Source organism: Palaemon carinicauda, chromosome 16 (assembly GCF_036898095.1).
Source record: "Palaemon carinicauda isolate YSFRI2023 chromosome 16, ASM3689809v2, whole genome shotgun sequence".
Classification (NCBI taxonomy): Eukaryota; Metazoa; Arthropoda; class Malacostraca; order Decapoda; family Palaemonidae; genus Palaemon; species Palaemon carinicauda.
Genome location: NC_090740.1, coordinates 118,086,202 through 118,096,201, shown reverse-complemented (window position 1 = coordinate 118,096,201; position 10,000 = coordinate 118,086,202). Strand labels below are relative to the sequence as shown.

Sequence of the window (10,000 nt, the reverse complement as noted above, 5' to 3'; positions counted from 1 at the left end):
ACGTTTGGCGTTATAGATATAAAAAAGGTGAAGAAAATCAACTGAGAACATGATGCAAATTTTCGAGAAAATTATGAAAAGAAAGATGATATGGGAACGTTATCATTGAGCACAGAGGAGAATAGCATTATATTTTCATAAGGGAAACTTGAAGTAACATTGAATAATTGATTGAAGTGTGATAAACACTTAGAATTATATTTCCCACTTATTATAGAGCGTTTCCAAATGCAATGAGAGATTAGATATTCTAGCTCATTAACGTATGTATATGTTATAGATACAGCCATTGAAGTAGTTAAGAACCTAAATTAAATGAGAAAACTTATCACATAAATGATCCAAATAAGAAATAAACTGAAAGAATGAGTAAAGTATATAATAATGTCTTTTATCCTAACTAATTTGTAATCTTCAAGCTACTCTGTGTTATTTTAATTACATATACAGACATATTGTAAAAGTTTCTTTATAGAACAAAACTGTGTTTTTGGATAGAATATTTTATATTGAATTGATATTCAGCATCTTGATTTGAAAATTTTTATTCAAGGTAATTTATAAGGATAATATTTTATCAAAGATTACACTAGCTACTATATTGAGTATGCATAGAGGATAAGCAATCTAAAATACAGCGAAAGAAAAACATTTCCTGTAACATTTGATTTTAAGATGCACCAATCATATCTGGTTTGTATTTAATAATTTGAAAACATTGTCCTATAAAAACAAATTGATATATTCTGTAACTTAATTGATCAAAGTTTAAACTAGAATTAAAAATGATGTAATATGGCAAAGTCAATATTGATAATATGATAAGAAAGAGGAGTTGAAGTTTCCTTGCTTGAAGAGATGCAAACAAAAGAGACTTAGAACTGGAAGAGGTGACTTAATATAAACATCTGAAATGTAGCCTAAAACATTGCAACAAATTAAATCTCAATTTCATCAATGGTTTGCAAAGTTCTATTTTATGGCATAAAAGGAGATTTATAATAAATAGTTTAAGTCAACAGTCATTTGACATGGGAAACACAAGCTAGCAAATAAACATGGGCTAAGTAAGCTGGAATACAAGTAAACATTTCCTTACAGTTGAATATGTTCCATTATTTCCAGGATCTGGAATGGTGTCTTTCCTCAGGTCCAAGTATTCATGGACGTGAGCTGAAAATGAGAGAGGTCAGTTTATTTTTCAGCCTTTTAGAAATAATAATCTAATTCAATATAATATAACATAATGAAGTGTAATCTAATGTAATACAATATGTTGTATATTATAATCAAATATAATCTAGTTATATATATATATATATATATATATATATATATATATATAATATATATATATATATATATATATATATATATGTATGTATGTATGTGTATATATATATATATGTATGTGTATATATATACATATATATATATATTATATATATATATATATATATATATATATATAGTATATATATATATATATATATATATATATATATATATATATATATATATATATATATATAAATGAAACTACATAATATAATATACTGTAATAAAATGGCATGAAAAAAAGTTAAAATTTATTACTTCATAGTGAATACACCTGTGAAACTCTTTCATAAAGACAAATTTGAATATATATATATATATATATATATATATATATATATATATATATATATATATATATATAAAATATATATATATATATATATATATATATATATATATATATATATATATATATATATATATTAATATTCATTTGGCTTAAGAGTGTTACCTGCTTCGTTTACGTTGATAGGGTTAATATCTTCATCTGAGTCTCCATAGAAGTGAGGGTCATTTAGATTACCTCTCATGTGAGTCAAGTAATTCTCTGCACCATTGTAGTAGCCGAAGAACGTATCAAATCCCTGTAAGTTGGTGTGTACGACCAGGAACAGTACCCCAGATGCCATCTGTTGATAGTAAGATGAAATGATTAATATTCTAATATCAACCACTGTGAGTTCATAATTATTTACTACATTTACAGAGCTTATTACACTGAAGATATTAATTTCCGGCTTGATGTACTTTGATGAGCTGTGGATTTTAATCATTTCTGTTAATCGTGAAATCATTGAAATTTCAAAGCTTATTCAACTTGAAAAGCCTGGACAATCACAAATATCATCTAAACAGAAATATTCATTAATATCTTATTAATCTATCTAAATTTCATATCATATTAAGATTAATTAAAATAACATTTTTTTAATGAGAAATGGTCATAGGTTTCTTTCCTATTGTGGATTAATCACAAATTATTCACCTATATAAAAATAATCTTCAACTTCAAGTAAATTGGAGAGTTTGAAATGGCTTACTTCCCAACAGCGTGAGTGGTGTAACCAGCAGCCTTTAGTGCTTGGGGGAGTAACGTTGCATTAAGAGTCAAGCCAGTTGGTTCAGAAGGCCTAAGCGTACTCTCCTGAAAAAAAGATACAAGACGAAATGTAGGCATAGAAAGTCTAAGGAAATTAGGAAATTACTTAAAGCGGTTTGCAATGGGCAAAGAACCAGCCAGTCTGAATATGATGGTCCTTAGTACTCCTTGTTACCTTTCTTGCTTTTATAGATGCATTTTCCTTTATTAATAAGAATGTATAGTTGGATTTAAAAAGAGAATTGAATAAAATACCATTTTTCCATAAACTAAATACTATATATGGTAAAGGTTATATGAAGTATTAATCGCTATTTTCAGTATATTAGTAAGGCCAGGTTAAGAATAATTGCATTTAAAGAAATAGCTACTACTAAAATATATTCAGTGAATAAAAATAATTAGAGCTCATGAGACACCAGTACTAATATTGTAAGGAACCTCAAAAGGCAATTTACTATTATTCCCTACTAACCTGCCTTCCTATTGTGAATGGATATCTTCCAGTGAGTAGTGCTGACCTTGTAGGAGTGCATATCGGTTGGACGTAGGACCTGTTCAGTCTGACTCCTCCAAGAGCCAGCTGTTTTAAATTGGGAGTAAGCACATCGTTGTTGTGCCATGACACATCATTCCAACCTGCAATATGGAGAACATAAACCAAGTTGTAAAGATCCCTCTAATGGGAAATCATGAACTATGATGAAAATTATGTATCTTGTTGTTAATATACTGTCATAAGTCTTTCATTCTAAGGAAAAAAAGTCGCATCTCCCTCTGTCTTCCTACTATTGTTTCCCATTATGCTTTGTTTACCCCCAAACTATTCTTCTCTGTCGTGCTTTGCTTAGCTCAGACAAGTTAGTAGGCCCGGTTTTCCTCCCCCACCATCGGGAAGTTTGCTTTTGCGGTCAACAGGGTGGTCCATTGACCAGTCCTCGCATGAGATTGGTTTCCAGGGTCATCGCAAACCTGGGCGAAGTGGTTGCGGGGCCCTAGAACCCCTTCTAACCTTATAGCTTTTTCAAGTTCTTTTTGTCGACGAAGGTCCACCACGAATGATTCTATGCTCAGGAGGGTGTTTCTTCAGGCCATCTATTAGTTGAGGACAGCATTATGGAGCTGTCCCCGGTTCCATGGAGGTCAAGCTGTTATGTGGGGGCTGTCGTTCTCCTTTCAGGATGTACTCTCTATGGAGGCCTTGGCTCAGTCGGCCTTGCATGTAGCGTCCTGGGTGGACATCTGGACGGGAGCCATCTCATTGTTCCTCGTGCCCTACATCAAGACTAATCTCGAGAGGAAGCAGTATCGGGAGTTGCTGCTTTTGGGCGCAAAGTAGTCAACTTCCATTTGATGTTGGCCCTCACCAAGTGGGAAAACTAGGTCCTTCACCAGAGGGACACTCTCCTTTCTTGCCTGCCCAAGAAGATCCCTGACAGGGAAGCACATCTCATGAACTCTCCACTGTGTGGGGGAAACTGTCTTCCTGAAGGACCTAGTCACTGACACCCTGTAGGGCTAGTGCAGATGTGGTTTTCAACAGAACCATAGCTGGCAACCATTCAAGCAGCCACATCAGAGGCCCTTGCCCTAGACAGCCGTTCTGGCCTCACCCTGCCCCTTTGTCGTTGGAACCCTTGACGAGCAGGTAGATCTCGGCAACACGGTCCTTTTCAGGGGTCCTTATGCTGCCTCCTCTTTCCACAGTAAATCTTCCGTCACTCGCAGGCCCCACCAATGACGTTTCTCCAGGAGGAGATATGAAAAGAGGGCAAGTCCTGAGGAATGCTATCATACCCATTTCTAGGGCACCTTCCCCCTCCTTATCAAATGATGGAACACCTCCTTCCTTCAACCGAAGGACCAGCTATGGAAGAGGGCCCTGGAAGCAGAAGTGGAGGAGAAGCTAAAGAAGGGCCTTTGCAGAATGTAGATGCAGAATCCCAGGGTTTCTTCAGTTTCCTCTTTCTGGTGGAGAAGGCTACTAGGGGCTGAAAACCGGTGATAGACCTCTCCGCCCTCAAAGAGTTCTTTGGGATCAAGACGCCTCAGGCAGTTCTGGTAGCGATCAGAAAGGAGATTATATGCTTTTGCTGGACCTGAAGGAGACCTATTTCAAGAGCCCAGTACACACAGCAAGAAGAAAATTCCTCCGTTCCAGACCCTCTGCTTTTGGTTGTTTACGGCACAGCAGGTCTTTACCAGGGTCTTTCCCCTAGTCTTCCAGTGGGTTCCAAAGAAGGAGATCAGACTCCAGAAGTACCTAGAGGGCTGGTTTCTTTTTTTCTCCTCAAGGGAAGCCTTGGCAAAGCAAAGAAATAAGCTCCTTATGTTCTGTGAGGAACTAAGGGTTGGCTTCAATTAGAACCAGTTGCAGATGTCCCTGTTGATGAGAGAGGTGTACTTATGAATGAAAATCTACACAGTGAAACCAAGGGCTTTTGTAGAGAAGGAGAGGTTCGATTGCCTAGATGAGGTATCTGCACCATTCCTGCAAGGGCTCTGCAAGACCTCTGGTTACGTGACAGAGACTAGCAAGGCACCTGGTGTCCTTGAAGAGGCGGGTGCTGCAGAGCAGTCTCAAGCTCCAACCAGTTCAGTGGACCCTGAAGACCAAGTCGGAGCATTCGTCATCAGGCTCACCCAACAAGTTTCCAACGTCTCAGACATCCAGGGAGGCTATTCTGTGATATTGGACCAGTCCAACACACTAAAGAGCGTCTCACTGAGGGATCCTTCTCCCGAGCTCCTCCTTTTCATGGATGCCTCTAAGTAGGGATGGAGCCACATCTGCTCAAGAAGTCCGGTCAGGAACCTGGATGTCCTAGAAGAACTCTCTCTACATCAACAAACTGGAACTTTGGGTGGTCCAGTTCCTGGAAGATCTAGTAGTAGAGAGGGCCGTAGTCCCTATATGCGCCAATGCCGAGGAGATGGCATGCATCAAGAAACAAGGGGGACTCAGGTCCTGGGCATAGTGCAGTATAACAGAGGAAATCCTAGGATGGGCTGCAGACAGAGGGATGACACTGATAGTGAGGTTCATCCAAGGCAAAAGTAATGTGTTGACAGATGACCTAAGCTGAGAGGTTAGGTCATAGGCACAGAATGGTCCCTGCACCCAGAAGTAGTGAGTCACCTTGATAAGCCAGGGAGGGGGGGGGGGTGGTATTCCCCTCTCCGGACCTTTTCATGATGAGGCCCAGCATAAAGGTTCCCGTGTCCTGTTCTCCAGTGCCAGACTGGGCAGCAGTTATAGAGAACATTCTCCAGCACCTGTGGGACGGCATAGACAACTAAACCATTCTCCCCTTCACCCTGCTACATCAAGTCCTGAATAGGCTATGGGAAGCAAGAGGAGCGAACCTCACCCTGGTGAACGGACAGAGAGTGGTTCCCGGACCTACTGGAATTGGCAATAAAAGAGCTTCAGGTCCTTCTTTTCAGAGAAGATATCCTGAGACACACCCACTTCAGGAAATTTATTTGTCGCAAATCCTAGGTTACAAGAGATTTCAGTCCTCGCCATTCCAAAGTTGGACGTTAGGAAGGACCTTCTTCTGTGCCCGGTCCGAGTCTTGAGGAAGTACCATACTAAAATGGCAAGACTACGGACTTCCATCAAGAGCCTGTTCGTCTCCTCCGGCAAGGTGGAGAAGCCGGCGTCGAGGAAGACCATTTCGTTTTGGCTAAGGGAGACGATCAGGAGAACCTACGGTACAGCAGTAGACGCCTATCCCAGGTCTTCCCATTGAGATTAGGGCCAGTGGGACCTCCTTCGTCTTTTCCAAGAACATGATAATTCGTCAGATACTGAAGGCGAGTATCTGGAAGAGACAGTTCACATTTATGGCACGCTACCTGTTTGACTGTACGTTCAGGACCCTTGATGTATTCAAAATCGGCTTCGTCGTGGCTGCACAGCAGCGAATCTAAATACGACCGGAACCCTTCTCGTCCCCCTGCTTCAAGCATATACTACAGAGTACCTAACGGAGCATCCGACAATTATATTATAAGAATTACCTTTTAACTATTTCAGACAAAAACAAGTAAAACATCTAATGAAAAATGAAAATAAAGATTCCCCCATTCATTGAAATGGTTATTCTCCGTTAAGTGCAAAAGCGAATTTATGTTTATCTATGGGAAGATTTATTAGAGAAACACAGACATAAGGTTACCTAAGTCATCTGCAACCATGAGGATAATGTGAGGTTTCGTTATCTTGTTAGCTTTGTCTTGAAGTGAGCAAACTGCATTCATTGACAAGATAGCCATCAACAGCTTTCCTAAAATCTTCTTCATAGCGAAGGGGTAATGTTTGACCTGCAATAATAATAATAATGATAATAATAATAATAATAATAATAGTAATAATAATAATAGTAATAATGATAATAATAAAATCTGAAAATACATCAAGAATACAAACAAGCTTACGGGTGATATTACAAAAATAAACTAAGCAAATACATGAACTATCAAAAGAAAACCATAATACTGGTATAATATGGATATTACTCGCATATGCACATAAACGTAGACTGCATATCTAAATACATATAATTCACACACACACACACACGCACACCCACACCCACACACACACACACACACACACACACACACCACACACATATATATATATATATATATATATATATAAATATATATATATATATATATATATATATATTTAGTATATATATATGATATATATAATATATACTGTATATATATATATATATATATATATATATATATATATATATATATATATATATATATATATATATATATATATATATATATATATATATATATATATGTGTGTGTGTGTGTGTATATATATATATATATATATATATATATATATATATATTATATATATATATATATATATATATATATATATATATATATATATTCTGTGCTCAATCCTCTAAATTGCCAGTATCATGATTTAGGCAACCAGAGTACCTAATCCACGAAATAGGCATTACATTGCCTGTTTCATGAAATACGCTGCAAGCTGCCTAATTCGCTGATTAGGCATCCTATTTCAGGAAATAAGCAAGTTGCTTTGTTTTCTTATTTAGGCAAGTCAGTTATAATGGCACCATAAGCAGTTAATATCTTGTTAATGAGATCTAGATACTAGACCCCTTTACTTATAAAGTTCTGTTATTACTCAGTGATGTTAAATAACAAGTTCAAAAAGACAATTTTTGGAGCTGATTTATGCTATGCTTGTTTATGGAATTCACTTTCATATATAATAAATTCTAATTCTTGAATTATACACTGACACCCTCCCTACATTTACTCTTCAGCTAGAAACAGAATATCCTACATGATAAAAAATAAATACATGATATATTATAAAAAAAAGAAATACAATACTTGAATTTTATGTCATCATCATCATATGTATCAGTAAAAATAACTATTGACGCAATAAAAAAAAGGAAATACCTGATGCAGTTGGAAAGTACATAAATTCTAGAGAATATACGATTCACTTATCACTTATTCCTACATTTATTGTTATCAGGGTGTGACGCATTTGAATTTTTTTCCTGCTAGTGTACCTCTTGGTGTCGCAGTCTTCCGATCTCTTAACCTCCGGTTCTAGACTGAAGGGCTGCAATGTTGCGGAAATTTAACACATCTTGTGTGTGTGTGAGAGAGAGAGAGAGAGAGAGAGAGAGAGAGAGAGAGAGAGAGAGAGAGAGAGAGAGAATAAATTGAGGTTTTCTGGCATCCGAGAGAGAGAGAGAGAGAGAGAGAGAGAGAGAGAGAGAGAGAAGAGAGAGAGAGAGAGAGAATAAATTGAGGTTTTCTGGCATCCGAGAGAGAGAGAGAGAGAGAGAGAGAGAGAGAGAGAGAGATTGATTGATTTGAGGTTTTCTGGCATCAGAGAGAGAGAGAGAGAGAGAGAGAGAGAGGAGAGAGAGAGAGAGAGAGAGAGAGAGAGAGAGAGAGAGAGAATAAATTGAGGTTTTCTTGCATCCAAGAGAGAGAGAGAGAGAGAGAGAGAGAGAGAGAGAGAGAGAGAGAGAGAGAGAGAGAATGATTAATTTAAGGTTTTCTGGCATCCAAGGGGAGAGAGAGAGAGAGAGAGAGAGGAGAGAGAGAGAAGAGAGAGAGAGAGAGAGAGAGAGAGAGATAATAATACGAGTGCCAAACTTGCCATGATTAATATTTTCATTCCACCAGGATTCATAAACTCATAATTCTTCTAAATGTAGGAATACTTACGGTCCTTGACTGTACTCCAGCCGTACGGTACATACCCCGATACTCTGAATTGTATGGAATTCTATACTTGGCAGTCTCCTTCATCCAGTCTTTTTATAGTTTATATATGACATATCTGATTTGATGTTGTTACTGTTTTTGAACTGTTTTATTGTTAATTTTTACTCATATTGTTTATTTCCTTATTTCCTTTCCTCACTAGGCTATTTTTCCCTATTGAAGCTCTTGGGCTTAGAGCATTTTGCTTTTCCAACTAGGGCTGTAGCTTAGCTAATAATAATAATAATAATAATAATAATAATAATAATAATAATAATATTATTATTATTAAATATTTCACGTAAATGTTCCCTTACTCCCTTCTCTTCCATGAGCTCACGAAATAGTAATGACTGAATTTTATAAGTAAGATCACATTATCAAGAAATTAACTGCTTATGGTGCTACTATGATTGATTTACATACATCATGTAACAGGAAATTTCCTCGGTGTAGTTTTTTTTTTTTTTTTTTTTCTAAATTTAGGTTGAAAACTACTGAAGCACCATGTATTGTATTGCAATCGCCATGTGTATCGATATATGATGACTAATACTATTAGGAAATTATCCTAATTGTATCACTACAGTCACTATCAAAACAATATTCACTAGCAATGTCCGTAGAATATCAATTTTGCAACATACCTGGTACCCCCAGATTCCGTCACTATTTCAGCAGTATTTCAAGGAGTGATGCACAATTATTAGTTTTGCACCGAACGAGTTTTAAGTTTTCGTTCATACCGATAATAAGAACCGAAAATCTTGGCTCCACAACATCACCTAGAAGAACACCAACTGTCGGGTTACTTGAGCACTGGCGGACCGGTCCAGTACCGCCACTACCGTGTCTAACCCGTGTAACCCTCCTCCAGGTCCAGGAGTCTAGGGACTCTAGGCCACCATGGCCGAAGGATGTGCTGGGCCACTCATCAGGGATAACGTCTTTCCATCCACCTACTAAGCATAACGTTCCATGGGGTCACTGATCGCATACGGTGCAGACTAAAAGAAATGAAATATTCACTCGTTCAAGTTACCCACGAAATGTATTATTTATATCTCCATTAATTTTTATCTATTAAGGTATTGTCTTTGCGTTGATATTTATTTTGCGTTCCAAAATACCTTCCATATGAATAAACTTTCCATATATTTCCAATTCACATCATCATCTTTTATCGTGTCCACGAAAGCAGGGATTGAATGATAAGTGGATGGGAGTGATACCAGACGAAAAGAATTTAGGAAAATA

The 10,000-nt window shown here is 37.0% G+C and overlaps 1 pseudogene; it reads right to left on the bottom strand.

Moving 5' to 3' along the window:
* Positions 1-9,613, bottom strand: part of LOC137655828 (arylsulfatase B-like) — a 26,694-nt pseudogene extending 17,081 nt beyond the window's left edge.
* Positions 9,614-10,000: the final 387 nt, after the last annotated feature.